Source organism: Pinus tabuliformis, chromosome 9 (assembly GCF_031772625.1).
Source record: "Pinus tabuliformis cultivar Carrire ecotype Pingquan chromosome 9, CPIR1, whole genome shotgun sequence".
Lineage (NCBI taxonomy): Eukaryota > Viridiplantae > Streptophyta > Pinopsida > Pinales > Pinaceae > Pinus > Pinus tabuliformis.
The window spans coordinates 678,050,203-678,068,893 of NC_142307.1; positions in this window are offsets into that span (position 1 = coordinate 678,050,203).

Sequence of the window (18,691 nt, forward strand, 5' to 3'; positions counted from 1 at the left end):
TATGCAAACTGAAGAACGCCCTGTATGGTTTGAAACAGGCCCCCAGAGCTTGGTATGAAAGGTTGGATAAGTATCTCTAGCAAAAAGGGTTTTTGAAAGGCTCAGTTGATAGCAATGTTTATGTAAAATCTGAAGATTATCATTTACTGATAGTGGTTGTTGTTGGGACTCAGAAATGTCATATTTTCATCCACCTTTTTCTTCACTATTCCTTACATTTCATCATCCCATTAACCTTTTATCGTATCATTTTCATACATACATTTGGGTTTCACCTTCTTATTTTCCATTTTATTCATTTTTGTATTACAAGTGAATTTATGATTAATTATTAGAAAATATACATATTTTTTATATATGTCAAGAATATGTGAGTTTTGTGATGTGTAGGAAATATGTGAAGAATTAATTCCAAGAGACTTATCCATATCTCCTCCACCATATTAAGGAGATAATTATACAATCCAATTCCTAAGGAGAAAATCATGGAGGATTTTGGTGGCATATCTTATCCAATTCCTAAGGAGAAAATCATGGAGGATTTGGTTGGCATATCTTATCCAAATCCTAAGGAGAAAAGCATGGAGGATTTGGTTGGCATATCTTATCCAAGATATGTGAGAGATTTATTGAGAGATTTGTGGGATCATATTTTGTAATAATGGGAAAGTAGTTAAAAATGCTTGAGAGATTTGTGGGATCATATTCTGGGAAAGTAGTGAATGATCATTATGAGTTTTTTACTCATCCCATTGTATAAATAGGAGTACAATCTCCTCCATTTGTAATCTGGAAGTTTTTGTAATCTTAGAATTTTGGAGTTTGTAATTGATATTTTGAAATAAAGGATTATACTTAAAATTTTCTTCTACATCTGAGTCTCCATTGAAGTGGTGTGCATGTGGAGTTATGGAGGGCCCCCATGGCCTCACTTGCATGCCTATTTGTTTATTTTAGGTATAACTTATTTTATGTTTTTGTTTGATTTCAGCTTTCAAGTTTTGTTAAATGATCTAATATTGGAAGAATCTTGTTTGAAGGTGTTCTTATAAGAGAACCGTAAGATCTCATACAATTAGTAGATCTAGGTTTATTTCATTTCAGTTTTTTATTAGATGTTCTAATGTTGGAATAGATCTTGTAGAATATGTTCTTGTAAGAGAATCATAGATCTCAAACAATTTTTAGATCTAAGTTTGATAAGTTATTGAAATAGATCTTAATGAATATGTTCCTGTAAGGGGACTTTAAGATCTTGGACAAATTATGAATCTTTCTAGATCTATATATTTTAGATAAGCACTTCTAAGTTTACCTTCTCGGGTTGACATTAAATTAAGCTCTAATTTGCATCCACAGTTTAGACCACACATTTTGGCGCAGTTGCTGGGGAAGTGCAACTAGAAGGATTCAGTAATTGCTTTTATGCATTTGTTTTTATGGACTAATTTGTGGAACTTGATGATAGCATGTTCATAAAGGAGTTCAAAGGTTGGAGCATTTTTATTTTTGCACAGTTAATTTAAATTCAGCTTTAAACCCCCCATTTCTCACTAATCCATCGAAGATGAGGGCTTTGACAATGTTGAACAGGTACTTCTAGGAGAGCAAGGACAATCACCTTGAGCCAACTCTAAGACAGGATTCTCACATACTTGAAAAACATAATGTAAAATTTTTAAATCTTGATGTGAGCATGTTCAAATTTTTAGTCCGTAGATGGCTTCACTAGAAGCATGCTTTTACTTAGAAAATAAAACATCTTTCAAGTTAATGTAGAATAGATTAGAAAAATAAAAATGAGATCTCATTAGAAGTCATTAGAAGTCATTATCATTAGAAGTTTTTAGTTTTGTTTTCCAAAAATAAATCTTCATGAATAAATTCAGTGGCACATCTTTGCATTTCTATGTCTTGTTTCTGTATCACGGGTGAGCCAGGAGCCTGATTATCGGAAAGATTTGTCTTCCAAAAGTCTAAATGCCCCCGTGACATTGCAGAAAGAGTGTAGATAATGCAAGGTTTTGTCGCAGATGTTAATAGTGTTATATCCATCCACACTAACCTGCATAAATAAAAAATAAATCAAGAGATTAGTATGCTCTCTTCCTGCACTTTGTGCGATATGGAAGATCATAAAATCTATTGATTTATTCCAATAAAAATACTCTTGCTGGAGAACTAATCTGCAATGCGACAATAAAGAATTTTGTGAATGAGAAAAAGATCATCTTCAAAATGCAACCCCTTGAAAATGTTAGTTTTGAAAAGCAGTTTGTGAGCAAACCAAGGAAAATATAGACAAACGAAGACATGTGTTTTTCCCATAATAGAATGTATTATATAACCCATAAATCGTTTGCTTAAATTCCTAACGGTCTAAGAGGAAATTGTAGTTCTTCAGGACCCTATTTTGGTAACTGTGTGAATAAAAACGGTTTTTTTACATTCATTGTGCTTTTCTACTTCTCCACATTACATATTTCTGCTATTCCCATCATGACCATCTTGGATGACCGTCTCACCATCACTGGGTATGTGTTATCAAAATAGAATCAAGTAGTTGAGAAATAGCTGATGTAAGCGCTCTGTTGCCACAATCCCAAAGTTGGATTGGCTTGCCTGAATAACCATTCCTGCCATCCTTTTAGATTGTTTTAAAAGCAATATGAACTAAATTGGCCAACTGATCTGCTAAAAGGTAGCAGAATTTGTGCAATTTTTTCTCCACCGACACCTATGAGGGAATATCATACCTGCGGCTGCACGTTTTTACTGGAGTGATAACACTAGAATTTTGACTAGTATACCCATAACCAATAGAATCCAAACAATTGGAGAAGTTAGAGTCTTACATTGCACGGCTTGTATTGATGACACATTGGAATAAATATATAAAAATACATGTGTGTGTATTTTCTGTTGACGTATGATGGGGTCACTTCAAGCTGTTTCCTCTGCCTGGATCAAAATGGTAGGGAAGACAAGTTGAATCGAGTAGCTTGACAGTAAGATCTCTCACCGAAATCACTTGGTTTATACTTCAGTTGGGAACGAATTGTGGTTGCAGATCGCTCGAATATTAGTGTTAGTTTATTTTTAGAAATTTTCTATATTACTTTTTAATAGAATTGTTTTTTTTCTTTTTGTTGATTTCTTTATTAAAAAAAATGATTTTTTTTTTTTTTTTTTTTATTTTGTTATTAAAAAAAAAAATTGACTTTCATTCTTTTGTTTTTTTATAAAAAATGAAAATAAAAATAAATAATAAAAATAAACATAAAAAATAAAAATAAAAAAATTTCAGAAAATTCATGCAGGTCTGAAAATAAAAAATGGAACACTTGGAAACAAATTTTGAGGATCGATTTGGAGGATTCTATAAATGATGATTATCTTGTTTCAATAGTTCCAAGTTGGCATTAAATATTCACGATGAATGCTTTTATATCACATACTAATATGGAGAACACAACAGATATTTCTAATGCCAATCTTTTGCCGGGCATATTTCATCTGACCCAAACAGGGAGTATTACTTTTCATGGTTATTTTAAGAATGGATTGATTTTAATATCATGATTAAGTCAATTTCATCACTTTGATTGTCCTTAATATGTTTTATTTGGTATGAAATTTTTGCGTAAGAATCATGAAGGAAATGGCCATTTCTTCTTGAACACACTTATGTTTTCTTTCTGCGAAGATTTTTTTTATAGGTTACAGGATAATCAAGTGATCACAAGGAGATTACATTGTGACGACAATTGGTGTTCCAAAGACTAAATTCATGAAAAATTCTAAAGACAAATCCAACTCCACAACCATTACTTTGCACCTCCCTTTTTGAAGCAGATTTTGAATTCCACCAATTGTAAATCCATAAAGCATGACATTTCCAAATCCATTTTTCACAGCAAGAGTTCATCTTCATACACGATGCATTTCCTTACATCCATTTCCTTGCATCTAGTTTTCCTTTTGAATAAAACTCCTTCCCTTTCCATGATTACATTGCCTTGTTTTCCTCCCCATGCTAATCCACACTGCTTGTCCGTGAGTTCTTTCCATTTATAGTCCTACCAAATCTTTTTGTACAAACTCGCATTGACTGATGTGGGATTCCTTAAGGCCCACCTTTCAACAAGTCTTGCCCCATCGACATCAGCACCTTATCTGGGAAATAGACTAGAGTTCCTTTTGAGTACCTAGAGGTTTGCATGCCTTAATGGTAAGTTCTCTCGCTGACGATCATGGGAATACATCAATGTCCCTTGATCTTCAGATCTTGCAAGTGGCTCGATCTCGACACATCCATTCGCACTTCGCAAGATGTATTCGGGTACCTTGGAACTCATTAACATCAATGGTGATTTGCCTTGCATTGGTTAACAGCATGCATCAATGGCCGATAATCCAATGATTTCTATTCATGCTTGACATCGACACATTCATTCGCATGTTTAGAATTGTACCATCAGGTTTGTAGCGGGTGAAGACTATACACTTTTTCATGACTCCCTCAGCAGTTACAGCAACATGCATTCTGATCTATGAGAGTACCACAGTTCCACTTTCAGCATTTATCTTTTCCATGATTCAACATCAGTAGTTCAGATTCCTTCATTTCCCAGGATCTAGTTACAACAACATCAGTCACATTTTCCTGATCCAGCAGAAGCAGCAGCTACATTCCAATTGCAAAGTTCATCATTCTTGGGTCATGTTGTTTTCTAATATTTAATCATGCAATTCCTTATATGCTAACTTGAATATTTTGGAAAATTCGCTCACCATGCTACATTTCCTTTCATGAGCCATGTTAAGTTGCATGAGGACATGCAACCAATTCAGTTGAGGGGGGGAGAACTATATTCACTACACATTCACTTTCATGATTCCATTTCTTCACCACTATCACTCCATTTACCATTCACAGACATTTATTTTCCAATGATACTTTCTTGCACTTTGCTTCATACGTAATATTGGCATGCTTCATTAATATTACAAAAGGGATTTCTTATGCACATTGATAGCTTATGATTTCCAGTGAGTGTTTACATTATTATTGAAGAAAAGAGAACAAAAAACGAAATGAATGTTGTCAACACAAGAACCAACATTATTTGTATTCATGGTTGTCACACAAGAACCAACCATAAGAAAATGTAAATTGTTACTCATGCCTTTCACATATCCTGGAAACATTCATTATTAAAAGACATCATCATGTAAAGCCAAAGTTCAAAATGCCAAATGTTCTTAAAGAGACCCATGCATGGTTGGATGAGGACATGCAACAAGTTCAGTTGGGGAGGATGTTGGGACTCAAAAATTTCATATTTTCATCCACCTTTTTCTTCACTATTCCTTACATTTCATCATCCCATTAACCTTTTATCATATCATTTTCATACATACATTTGGGTTTCACCTTTTTATTTTCCATTTTATTCATTTTTGTATTACAAGTGAATTTATGATTAATTATTAGAAAATATACATATTTTTTATATATCTCAAGAATATGTGAGTTTTGTGATGTGTAGGAAATATGTGAAGAATTAATTCCAAGAGACTTATCCATATCTCCTCCACCATATTAAGGAGATAATTATGCAATCCAATTCCTAAGGAGAAAATCATGGAGGATTTGGGTGGCATATCTTATCCAATTCCTAAGGAGAAAATCATGGAGGATTTGGTTGGCATATCTTATCCAAATCCTAAGGAGAAAAGCATGGAGGATTTGGTTGGCATATCTTATCAAAGATATGTGAGAGATTTATGGGATCATATTTTGTAATAATGGGAAAGTAGTTAAAAATGCTTGAGAGATTTGTGGGATCATATTCTGGGAAAGTAGTGGATGATCATTATGAGTTTGTTACTCATCCCATTGTATAAATAGGAGTACAATCTCCTCCATTTGTAATCTGGAAGTTTTTGTAATCTTAGAATTTTGGAGTTTGTAATTGAGATTTTGAAATAAAGGATTATACTTCAATTTTGCTTCTACATCTGAGTCTCCATTGAAGTGGTGTGCATGTGGAGTTATGGAGGGCCCCCATGGCCTCACTTGCATGCCTATTTGTTTATTTTAGGTATAACTTATTTTATGTTTTTGTTTGATTTCAGCTTTCAAGTTTTGTTAAATGATCTAATATTGGAAGAATCTTATTTGAAGGTGTTCTTGTAAGAGAACCGTAAGAACTCATACAATTAGTAGATCTAGGTTTATTTTATTTCACCTTTTTATTAGATGTTCTAATGTTGGAAGAGATCTTGTAGAATATGTTCTTGTAAGAGAATCATAGATCTCAAACAATTGTTAGATCTAAGTTTGATAAGTTATTGAAAGAGATCTTAATGAATATGTTCCTGTAAGGGGACTTTAAGATCTTGGACAAATTAGGAACCTTTTTAGATCTATATATTTTAGATAAGCACTTCTAAGTTTACCTTCCCGGGTTATTAAATTAAGCTCTACTTTGCACCCGCAGTTTAGACCACACATTTTGGAGCCGTTGCCGGGGAAGTGCAACTAGAAGGATTTAGTAATTGCTTTTATGCATTTGTTTTTATGGACTAATTTGTGGAACTTGGTGACGGCAGGTTCATAAAGGAGTTCAAAGTTTGGAGCATTTTTATTTTTGCACATAGTTAATTTAAATTCAGTTTTAAAACCCCCATTTCTCACTAATCCTTCTACGGATGAGGGCTTTGACAATGTTGAATAGGTACTTCTTGGAGAGCAAGGACAATCACCTTGAGCCAACTCTAAGACAGGATTCTCACATACTTGCAAAACATAATGTAAAATTTTTAAATCTTGATGTGAGCATGTTCAAATTTTTAGTCCGTAGATGGCTTCACTGCAAGCATGCTTTTACTTAGAAAATAAAACATCTTTCAAGTTAATGTAGAATAGATTAGAAAAATAAAAATGAGATCTCATTAGAAGTCATTAGAAGTTGTTATCATTAGAAGTTTTTAGTTTTGTTTTCCAAAAATAAATCATCATGAATAAATTCAATGGCACATCTTTGCATTTCTATGTCTTTTTTCTGTATCACGGGTGAGCCAGGAGCCTAATTATTGGAAAGATTTGTCTTCCGAAAGTCTAAATTCCCCCGTGACATTGCAGAAAGAGTGTAGATAATGCAAGGTTTTGTCGCAGATGTTAATAGTGTTTTATCCATCCACAGTAACCTGCATAAATAAAAAATAAATCAAGAGATTAGTATGCTCTCTTCCTGCGCTTCATGCGATCTGGAAGATCAAAAAATCTATTGATTTATTCCAATAAAAATACTCTTGCTGGATAACTAATCTGCAATGTGACAATAAAGAATTTTGTGAATGAGAAAAAGATCATCTTCAAAATGCAACCCCTTAAAAACGTTAGTTTTGAAAAGCAGTTTGTGATCAAACCAAGGCAAATTTGGACAAACGAAGACATGGGTGTTTTCCATGATATAATGTATTATATAACCCATAAATCATTTGCTTAAATTCCTAACAGTCTAAGAGGAAACCATAGTTCTTTGGGACCCTATTTTGGTAACTGCATGAATAAAAACAGTTTTTTTACATTCATTGTGCTTTTCTACTTCTCCACATTACATATTTCTGCTATTCCCATCATGAACATCTTGGCTGACCGTCTCACCATCACTGGGTATGTGTTATCAAAATAGATCAAGTAGTTGAGAAATAACTGATGTAAGCGCTCTGTTGCCACAATCCCAAAGTTGGATTGGCTTGCCTGAATAACCATTCCTGCCATCCTTTTAGATTGTTTTAAAAGCAATATGAACTAAATTGGCCAACTGATCTGCTAAAAGATAGCAGAATTTGTGCAATGTTTTCTCCACCGACACCTATGAGGGAATATCATACCTATGGCTGCACGTTTTGACTGGAGTGATAACACTAGAATTTTGACCAGTATACCCATAACCAATAGAATCCAAAAAATTGGAGAAGTTAGAGTCTTACATTGCACGGCTTGTATTGATGACACATTGGAATAAATATATAAAAATACATGTGTGCGTATTTTCTGTTGACGTATGATGGGGTCACTTCAAGCTATTTCCTCTGCCTGGATCAAAATGGTAGGGAAGACAAGTTGAATCGAGTAGCTTGATAGTAAGCTCTCTCACTGAAATCACTTGGTTTATACTTCAATTGGGAATGAATTGTGGTTGCAGATCGCTCGAATATTAGTGTTATTTTATTTTTAGAAATTTTCTATATTACTTTGTAATAGAATTGTTTTTTTTTCTTTTTGTTGATTTATTTATTAAAAAAAATATTTGATTTTTTTTTTTTAATTTTGTTATTAAAAATAAAAAATAAAAAAATAAAAAAAATTTGACTTTCATTCTTTTGTTTTTTTATAAAAATAAAAATTAAAAAAAAAATAATAAAATTTCACAAAATTCATGCAGGTCTGAAAATAAAAAATGGAACACTTGGAAACAAATTTTGAGGATCGATTTGGAGGATTCTATAAATGATGATTATCTTGTTTCAATAGCTTCAAGTTGGCATTAAATATTCACAATGAATGCTTTTATATCACATACTAATATGCAAAACACAACAGATATTTCTAATGCCAATCTTTTGCCGGGCATATTTCATCTGACCCAAACAGGGAGTATTACTTTTCATGGTTATTTTAAGAATGGATTGATTTTAATATCATGATTAAGTCAATTTCAACACTTTGATTGTCCTTAATATGTTTTATTTGGTATGAAATTTTTGCGTAAGAATCATGAAGGAAATGGCCATTTCTTCTTGAACACACTTATGTTTTCTTTCTGCCAAGTTTTTTTTTATAGGTTACAGGATAATCAAGTGATCACAAGGAGATTACATTGTGACGACAATTGGTGTTCCAAAGACTAAATTAATGAAAAATTCTAAAGACAAATCCAACTCCACAACCATTACTTTGCACCTCCCTTTTTGAAGCAGATTTTGAATTCCACCAATTGTAATTCCATAAAGCATGACATTTCCAAATCCATTTTTCACAGCAAGAGTTCATGTTCATACACCATGCATTTCCTTACATCCATTTCCTTGCATCTAGTTCTCCTCTTGAATAAAACTCCTTCCCTTTCCATGATTACATTGCCTTGTTTTCCTCGCCATGCTGATCCACACTGCTTGTCCTTGAGTTCTTTCCATTTATAGTCCTACCAAATATTTTTGTACAAACTCGCGTTGACTGATGTGGGATTCCTTAAGGCCCACCTTTCAACAAGTCTTGCCCCATCGACATCAGCACCTTATCTGGGAAATAGACTAGATTTTCTTTTGAGTACCTAGAGGCTTGCTTGCCTTAATGGCAAGTTCTCTCGCTGACGATCATGGGAATACATCAATGTCCCTTGCTCTTCAGATCTTGCAATTGGCTCAACCTCGACACATCCATTCGCAATTCGCAAGATGTACTCGGGTACCTTGGAACTCATTGACATCAATGGTGAGTTGCCTTGCATTGGTTAACGGCATGCATCAATGGCCGAAAATCCAATGATTTCTATTCATGCTCGACATCGACACATTTATTCGCATGTTTAGAATTGTACCATCAGGTTTGTAGCGGGTGAAGACTATACACTTTTTCATGACTCCCTTAGCAGTTACAACAGCATGCATTCTGATCTATGAGAGTACCACAGTTCCACTTTCAGCATTTATCTTTTCCATGATTCAGCATCAGCAATTCAGATTCCTTCATTTCCCAGGTTCTAGTTACAACAACATCTGTCACATTTTCCTGATCCAGCAGCAGCAGCAGCTACATTCCTATTGCAAAGTTCATCATTCTTGGGTCATGTTGTTTTCTAATCTTTAATCATGCAATTCCTTATATGCTAACTTGAATATTTTGGAAAATTCCCTCAACATGCTACATTTCCTTTCATGAGCCATGTTAAGTTGCATGAGGACATGTAACCAATTCAGTTGAGGGGGGGAGAACTATATTCACTACATATTCACTTCCATGATTCCATTTCTTCACCACTATCACTCCATTTACCATTCACCGACATTTATTTTCCAATGATACTTTGTTGCACTTTGCTTCATACGTAATATTGGCATGCTTCATTAATATTACAAAAGGGATTTCTTATGCACATTGATAGCTTATGATTTCCAGTGAGTGTTTACATTATTATTTAAGAAAAGAGAACAGAAAATGAAATGAATGTTGTTAACACAAGAACCAACATTCTTTGTATTCATGGTTGTCACACAAGAACCAACCATAAGAAAATGTAAATTGTTACTCATGCCTTTCACATATCCTGGAAACATTCATTATTAAAAGACATCATCATGTAAAGCCAAAGTCCAAAATGCCAAATGTTCTTAAAGAGACCCATGCATGGTTTGATGAGGACATGCAACAAGTTCAGTTGGGGAGGATGTTGGGACTCAAAAATGTCATATTTTCATCCACCTTTTTCTTCACTATTCCTTACATTTCATCATCCCATTAACCTTTTATCATATCATTTTCATACATACATTTGGGTTTCACCTTCTTATTTTCCATTTTATTCATTTTTGTATTACAAGTGTTTATGATTAATTATTAGAAAATATACATACTTTTTATATATCTCAAGAATATGTGAGTTTTGTGATGTGTAGGAAATATGTGAAGAATTAATTCCAAGAGACTTATCCATATCTCCTCCACCATATTAAGGAGATAATTATGCAATCCAATTCCTAAGGAGAAAATCATGGAGGATTTGGGTGGCATATCTTATCCAATTCCTAAGGAGAAAATCATGGAGGATTTGGTTGGCATATCTTATCCAAATCCTAAGGAGAAAAGCATGGAGGATTTGGTTGGCATATCTTATCAAAGATATGTGAGAGATTTATGGGATCATATTTTGTAATAATGGGAAAGTAGTTAAAAATGCTTGAGAGATTTGTGGGATCATATTATGGGAAAGTAGTGGATGATCATTATGAGTTTGTTACTCATCCCATTGTATAAATAGGAGTACAATCTCCTCCATTTGTAATCTGGAACTTTTTGTAATCTTAGAATTTTGGAGTTTGTAATTGAGATTTTGAAATAAAGGATTATACTTCAATTTTGCTTCTACGTTTGAGTCTCCATTGAAGTGGTGTGCATGTGGAGTTATGGAGGGCCCCCATGGCCTCACTTGCATGCCTATTTGTTTATTTTAGGTATAACTTATTTTATGTTTTTGTTTGATTTCAGCTTTCAAGTTTTGTTAAATGATCTAATATTGGAAGAATCTTATTTGAAGGTGTTCTTGTAAGAGAACCGTAAGAACTCATACAATTAGTAGATCTAGGTTTATTTTATTTCACCTTTTTATTAGATGTTCTAATGTTGGAAGAGATCTTGTAGAATATGTTCTTGTAAGAGAATCATAGATCTCAAACAATTGTTAGATCTAAGTTTGATAAGTTATTGAAAGAGATCTTAATGAATATGTTCCTGTAAGGGGACTTTAAGATCTTGGACAAATTAGGAACCTTTTTAGATCTATATATTTTAGATAAGCACTTCTATGTTTACCTTCCCAGGTTATTAAATTAAGCTCTACTTTGCACCCGCAGTTTAGACCACACATTTTGGAGCCGTTGCCGGGGAAGTGCAACTAGAAGGATTTAGTAATTGCTTTTATGCATTTGTTTTTATGGACTAATTTGTGGAACTTGGTGACGGCAGGTTCATAAAGGAGTTCAAAGTTTGGAGCATTTTTATTTTTGCACATAGTTAATTTAAATTCAGTTTTAAACCCCCCATTTCTCACTAATCCATCTACGGATGAGGGCTTTGACAATGTTGAACAGGTACTTCTTGGAGAGCAAGGAAAATCACCTTGAGCCAACTCTAAGACAGGATTCTCACATACTTGCAAAACATAATGTAAAATTTTTAAATCTTGATGTGAGCATGTTCAAATTTTTAGTCCGTAGATGGCTTCACTGCAAGCATGCTTTTACTTAGAAAATAAAACATCTTTCAAGTTAATGTAGAATAGATTAGAAAAATAAAAATGAGATCTCATTAGAAGTCATTAGAAGTTGTTATCATTAGAAGTTTTTAGTTTTGTTTTCCAAAAATAAATCATCATGAATAAATTCAATGGCACATCTTTGCATTTCTATGTCTTGTTTCTGTATCACGGGTGAGCCAGGAGCCTGATTATCAGAAATATTTGTCTTCCGAAAGTCTAAATGCCCCCGTGACATTGCAGAAAGAGTGTAGATAATGCAAGGTTTTGTCGCAGATGTTAATAGTGTTTTATCCATCCACACTAACCTGCATAAATAAAAAATAAATCAAGAGATTAGTATGCTCTCTTCCTGCGCTTCATGCGATCTGGAAGATCAGAAAATCTATTGATTTATTCCAATAAAAATACTCTTGCTGGAGAACTAATCTGCAATGCGACAATAAAGAATTTTGTGAATGAGAAAAAGATCATCTTCAAAATGCAACCCCTTAAAAACGTTAGTTTTGAAAAGCAGTTTGTGATCAAACCAGGGAAAATTTGGACAAACGAAGACATGGGTGTTTTCCATAATATAATGTATTATATAACCCATAAATCATTTGCTTAAATTCCTAACAGTCTAAGAGGAAATCATAGTTCTTTGGGACCCTATTTTGGTAACTGCGTGAATAAAAACAGTTTTTTTACATTCATTGTGCTTTTCTACTTCTCCACATTACATATTTCTGCTATTCCCATCATGACCATCTTGGCTGACCATCTCACCATCACTGGGTATGTGTTATCAAAATAGAATCAAGTAGTTGAGAAATAACTGATGTAAGCGCTCTGTTGCCACAATCCCAAAGTTGGATTGGCTTGCCTGAATAACCATTCCTGCCATCCTTTTAGATTGTTTTAAAAGCAATATGAACTAAATTGGCCAACTGATCTACTAAAAGATAGCAGAATTTGTGCAATGTTTTCTCCACCGACACCTATGAGGGAATATCATACCTATGGCTGCACGTTTTGACTGGAGTGATAACACTAGAATTTTGACCAGTATACCCATAACCAATAGAATCCAAACAATTGGAGAAGTTAGAGTCTTACATTGCACGGCTTGTATTGATGACACATTGGAATAAATATATAAAAATACATGTGTGTGTATTTTCTGTTGACGTATGATGGGGTCACTTCAAGCTATTTCCTCTGCCTGGATCAAAATGGTAGGGAAGACAAGTTGAATCGAGTAGCTTGATAGTAAGCTCTCTCACCGAAATCACTTGGTTTATATTTCAATTGGGAATGAATTGTGGTTGCAGATCGCTCGAATATTAGTGTTAGTTTATTTTTAGAAATTTTCTATATTACTTTTTAATAGAATTTTTTTTTTTTCTTTTTGTTGATTTCTTTATTAAAAAAAAAAATTGATTTTTTTTTTTTAATTTTGTTATTAAAAATAAAAAATAAAAAAACAAAAAAAATTGACTTTCATTCTTTTGTTTTTTTATAAAAATAAAAATTAAAAAAAAATAATAAAATTTCACAAAATTCATGCAGGTCTGAAAATAAAAAATGGAACACTTGGAAACAAATTTTGAGGATCGATTTGGAGGATTCTATAAATGATGATTATCTTGTTTCAATAGCTTCAAGTTGGCATTAAATATTCACGATGAATGCTTTTATATCACATACTAATATGCAAAACACAACAGATATTTCTAATGCCAATCTTTTGCCGGGCATATTTCATCTGACCCAAACAGAGAGTATTACATTTCATGGTTATTTTAAGAATGGATTGATTTTAATATCATGATTAAGTCAATTTCAACACTTTGATTGTCCTTAATATGTTTTATTTGGTATGAAATTTTTGCGTAAGAATCATGAAGGAAATGGCCATTTCTTCTTGAACACACTTATGTTTTCTTTCAGCCAAGTTTTTTTTTATAGGTTACAGGATAATCAAATGATCACAAGGAGATTACATTGTGACGACAATTGGTGTTCCAAAGACTAAATTCATGAAAAATTCTAAAGACAAATCCAACTCCACAACCATTACTTTGCACCTCCCTTTTTGAAGCAGATTTTGAATTCCACCAATTGTAAATCCATAAAGCATGACATTTCCAAATCCATTTTTCACAGCAAGAGTTCATTTTCATACACCATGCATTTCCTTATATCCATTTCCTTGCATCTAGTTCTCCTCTTGAATAAAAATCCTTCCCTTTCCATGATTATATTGCCTTGTTTTCCTCGCCATGCTGATCCACACTGCTTGTCCTTGAGTTCTTTCCATTTATAGTCCTACCAAATCTTTTTGTACAAACTCGCGTTGACTGATGTGGGATTCCTTAAGGCCCACCTTTCAACAAGTCTTGCCCCATCGACATCAGCACCTTATCTGGGAAATAGACTAGAGTTTCTTTTGAGTACCTAGAGGCTTGCATGCCTTAATGGCAAGTTCTCTCGCTGATGATCATGGGAATACATCAATGTCCCTTGCTCTTCAGATCTTGCAATTGGCTCAACCTCGACACATCCATTCGCACATCGCAAGATGTACTCGGGTACCTTGGAACTCATTGACATCAATGGTGAGTTGCCTTGCATTGGTTAACGGCATGAATCAATGGCCGATAATCCAATGATTTCTATTCATGCTCGACATCGACACATGCATTCGCATGTTTAGAATTGTACCATCAGGTTTGTAGCGGGTGAAGACTATACACTTTTTCATGACTCCCTCAGCAGTTACAGCAGCATGCATTCTGATCTATGAGAGTACCACAGTTCCACTTTCAGCATTTATCTTTTCCATGATTCAGCATCAGCAATTCAGATTCCTTCATTTCCCAGGATCTAGTTACAACAACATCTGTCACATTTTCCTGATCCAGCAGCAGCAACAGCTACATTCCTATTGCAAAGTTCATCATTCTTGGGTCATGTTGTTTTCTAATCTTTAATCATGCAATTACTTATATGCTAACTTGAATATTTTGGAAAATTCCCTCACCATGCTAAATTTCCTTTCATGAGCCATGTTAAGTTGCATGAGGACATGCAACCAATTCAGTTGAGGGGGGGAGAACTATATTCACTACATATTCACTTCCATGATTCCATTTCTTCACCACTATCAACTCCATTTACCATTCACCGACATTTATTTTCCAATGATACTTTCTTGCACTTTGCTTCATACGTAATATTGGCATGCTTCATTAATATTACAAAAGGGCTTTCTTATGCACATTGATAGCTTATGATTTCCAGTGAGTGTTTACATTATTATTGAAGAAAAGAGAACAGAAAATGAAATGAATGTTGTTAACACAAGAAGCAACATTCTTTGTATTCATGGTTGTCACACAAGAACCAACCATAAGAAAATGTAAATTGTTACTCATGCCTTTCACATATCCTGGAAACATTCATTATTAAAAGACATCATCATGTAAAGCCAAAGTCCAAAATGCCAAATGTTCTTAAAGAGACCCATGCATGGTTTGATGAGGACATGCAACAAGTTCAATTGGGGAGGATGTTGGGACTCAAAAATGTCATATTTTCATCCACCTTTTTCTTCACTATTCCTTACATTTCATCATCCCATTAACCTTTTATCATATCATTTTCATACATACATTTGGGTTTCACCTTCTTATTTTCCATTTTATTCATTTTTGTATTACAAGTGAATTTATGATTAATTATTAGAAAATATACATATTTTTTATATATCTCAAGAATATGTGAGTTTTGTGATGTGTAGGAAATATGTGAAGAATTAATTCCAAGAGACTTATCCATATCTCCTCCACCATATTAAGGAGATAATTATGCAATCCAATTCCTAAGGAGAAAATCATGGAGGATTTGGGTGGCATATCTTATCCAATTCCTAAGGAGAAAATCATGGAGGATTTGGTTGGCATATCTTATCCAAATCCTAAGGAGAAAAGCATGGAGGATTTGGTTGGCATATCTTATCAAAGATATGTGAGAGATTTATGGGATCATATTTTGTAATAATGGGAAAGTAGTTAAAAATGCTTGAGAGATTTGTGGGATCATATTCTGGGAAAGTAGTGGATGATCATTATGAGTTTGTTACTCATCCCATTGTATAAATAGGAGTACAATCTCCTCCATTTGTAATCTGGAAGTTTTTGTAATCTTAGAATTTTGGAGTTTGTAATTGAGATTTTGAAATAAAGGATTATACTTCAATTTTGCTTCTACATCTGAGTCTCCATTGAAGTGGTGTGCATGTGGATTTATGGAGGGCCCCCATGGCCTCACTTGCATGCCTATTTGTTTATTTTAGGTATAACTTATTTTATGTTTTTGTTTGATTTCAGCTTTCAAGTTTTGTTAAATGATCTAATATTGGAAGAATCTTATTTGAAGGTGTTCTTGTAAGAGAACCATAAGAACTCATACAATTAGTATATCTAGGTTTATTTTATTTCACCTTTTTATTAGATGTTCTAATGTTGGAAGAGATCTTGTAGAATATGTTCTTGTAAGAGAATCATAGATCTCAAACAATTGTTAGATCTAAGTTTGATAAGTTATTGAAAGAGATCTTAATGAATATGTTCCTGTAAGGGGAATTTAAGATCTTGGACAAATTAGGAACCTTTTTAGATCTATATATTTTAGATAAGCACTTCTATGTTTACCTTCCCAGGTTATTAAATTAAGCTCTACTTTGCACCCGCAGTTTAGACCACACATTTTGGAGCCGTTGCCGGGGAAGTGCAACTAGAAGGATTTAGTAATTGCTTTTATGCATTTGTTTTTATGGACTAATTTGTGGAACTTGGTGACGGCAGGTTCATAAAGGAGTTCAAAGTTTGGAGCATTTTTATTTTTGCACATAGTTAATTTAAATTCAGTTTTAAACCCCCATTTCTCACTAATCCATCTACGGATGAGGGCTTTGACAATGTTGAACAGGTACTTCTTGGAGAGCAAGGACAATCACCTTGAGCCAACTCTAAGACAGGATTCTCACATACTTGCAAAACATAATGTAAAATTTTTAAATCTTGATGTGAGCATGTTCAAATTTTTAGTCCGTAGATGGCTTCACTGCAAGCATGCTTTTACTTAGAAAATAAAACATCTTTCAAGTTAATGTAGAATAGATTAGAAAAATAAAAATGAGATCTCATTAGAAGTCATTAGAAGTTGTTATCATTAGAAGTTTTTAGCTTTGTTTTCCAAAAAGAATCATCATGAATAAATTCAGTGGCACATCTTTGCATTTCTATGTCTTGTTTTTGTATCACGGGTGAGCCAGGAGCCTGATTATCAGAAATATTTGTCTTTCGAAAGTCTAAATGCCCCCGTGACATTGCAGAAAGAGTGTAGATAATGCAAGGTTTTGTCGCAGATGTTAATAGTGTTTTATCCATCCACACTAACCTGCATAAATAAAAAATAAATCAAGAGATTAGTATGCTCTCTTCCTGCGCTTCGTGTGATCTGGAAGATCAGAAAATCTATTGATTTATTCCAATAAAAATACTCTTGCTGGAGAACTAATCTCCAATGCGACAATAAAGAATTTTGTGAATGAGAAAAAGATCATCTTCAAAATGCAACCCCTTAAAAACGTTAGTTTTGAAAAGCAGTTTGTGATAAAACCAGGGAAAATTTGGACAAACGAAGACATGGGTGTTTTCCATAATATAATTTATTATATAACCCATAAATCATTTGCTTAAATTCCTAACAGTCTAAGAGGAAATCATAGTTCTTTGGGACCCTATTTTGGTAACTACGTGAATAAAAACAATTTTTTTACATTCATTGTGCTTTTCTACTTCTCCACATTACATATTTCTGCTATTCCCATCATGACCATCTTGGCTGACCGTCTCACCATCACTGGGTATGTGTTATCAAAATAGAATCAAGTAGTTGAGAAATAATTGATGTAAGCGCTCTGTTGCCACAATCCCAAAGTTGGATTGGCTTGCCTGAATAACCATTCCTGCCATCCTTTTAGATTGTTTTAAAAGAAATATGAACTAAATTGGCCAACTGATCTGCTAAAAGATAGCAGAATTTGTGCAATGTTTTCTCCACCGACACTTATGAGGGAATATCATACCTATGGCTGCACGTTTTGACTGGAGTGATAACACTAGAGTTTTGACCAGTATACCCATAACCAATAGAATCCAAACAATTGGAGAAGTTAGAGTCTTACATTGCACGGCTTGTATTGATGACACATTGGAATAAATATATAAAAATACATGTGTGTGTATTTTCTGTTGACGTATGATGGGGTCACTTCAAGCTGTTTCCTCTTCCTGGATCAAAATGGTAGGGAAGACAAGTTGAATCGAGTAGCTTGACAGTAAGCTCTCTCACCGAAATCACTTGGTTTATACTTCAATTGGGAATGAATTGTGGTTGCAGATCGCTCGAATATTAGTGTTAGTTTATTTTTAGAAATTTTCTATATTACTTTTTAATAGAATTGTTTTTTTTTCTTTTTGTTGATTTCTTTATTAAAAAAAAAATGATTTTTTTTTTTTTTTTTAATTTTGTTATTAAAAATAAAAAATATAAAAAATATAAAAAAAATTGACTTTCATTCTTTTGTTTTTTTATAA